Source organism: Austrofundulus limnaeus, unplaced genomic scaffold (assembly GCF_001266775.1).
Source record: "Austrofundulus limnaeus strain Quisiro unplaced genomic scaffold, Austrofundulus_limnaeus-1.0 Scaffold366, whole genome shotgun sequence".
Taxonomy (NCBI): Eukaryota; Metazoa; Chordata; class Actinopteri; order Cyprinodontiformes; family Rivulidae; genus Austrofundulus; species Austrofundulus limnaeus.
Window position 1 is genome coordinate 509,680 of NW_013952768.1, and position 1,486 is coordinate 511,165.

Here is a 1,486-nt window from a genome sequence, read left to right on the forward strand (position 1 = left end):
TAAAAGTACTTTTATACACTTTCTAAGAAAAAGATTTTGCACTGTTAGCAGCAGAAATCCCCAAATCTTTGCTCAATATCTGTAAAAAGGCAATGGATACTTTTTGAGAGTTACATTAAAAGAATCTGTCCAGTTGTTCATTAGATATTTTGCCAACAGAATAACACACGTAAACATTTCCACCATGTCTCCAATTATTAACCAATTATTTAGTAACAATTCTTTTGAGTCGTTTTCCTTCAGTCTTATTCATCAAAAAAAATTAAAAATCAAAATGAATAAAACAACACTTTTGTCGATATATATTATCCACCAGGCCTTTACTCACAGTTTTTTTCTTTCTGTTTGACTTATTATTGAATTCTGATAAATTTCTAACAGTGGGAAATTGTAATATTTATGCAGATGTTGAAAGATAGCTTAAACCTAGCCTTTGATAATTTARTAATCAAYTGATTTTACCCAAAATGTCCACAAACCACTTCATTCTCTTCATCACACTGTTGATGTGGTTCTAGAGTGTAAACATTTAATCTTCACAATCCTGTGCTATATGACCATTTTTAAAATTACCTTTAAGTTTACATGGCTACACAGCCACTGAGAGTAAATTTAATTACAAGTGATGTTTATCAGAGAATGCTATAATCCAATTTGAAGAATCTCTTCCATTAATATTTTTCCTCCATYTTGCAGAGAAATACAACAGAAAGCAGCAGCTTAGATTATCTTGTTAATAATATTACAAATTCAATGCAAACTCCATTTGATAAAAATSTTCCTCTGATCACATCTCCTCACTCTTCTGCTGCCTTTACTCCCTCTGTTCTCCATGTTTGTATTTGTATATATCAATAATGTGTTTTTCTCTGAGACTACACTTGAGCCAGTTGTTCTGAGTCTTTCCTGACCTTTTAGACCAGGGATCTGAGAGGACAGACTCCAGCCAGCAGGTGTGCAAGACACCATAATTTGTCTTTTGTTGTTGACACCTAAACCCAAACATCATCATCCTGATAAATTCTGCCCACTGTTGTACTGATCACTTGCTGCTCTGSTCACCTTCCCCTTACAGTTGTCTCACCTTTGAAAAAGCATTTCCAGTCAAATCCTTGTGTCACTGACAGATATACAAATTTTGGGAAAAAAAATCTGAACATTCTCAGTCAGTCTGCAACAATCAGGTGGTATTAGGATCCTTCATCTGTCTGTCATTTTGTGTAGTTTGTTGCTGATGCTGCTACAATGTTCATATTGCTGCACAATAATTCACACAGGTTTTTTTTTTTTTCAGAAAAAGTTGTTTTAGAAGCCTGGAAATCTATTTTAAAAACCTGAGACTCATTTACCGAACCATTAGCCTAGTCTGGACAAATGGTTTTGCCTCTTTCTCAAAGCTCTGTGTTGTGTCATTAATGTCACAACTCATAACTCAGGGGTGAGCGGTCCTGGACTGTGTCTAAATTCAGGGGCTGTGTCCTTCAAA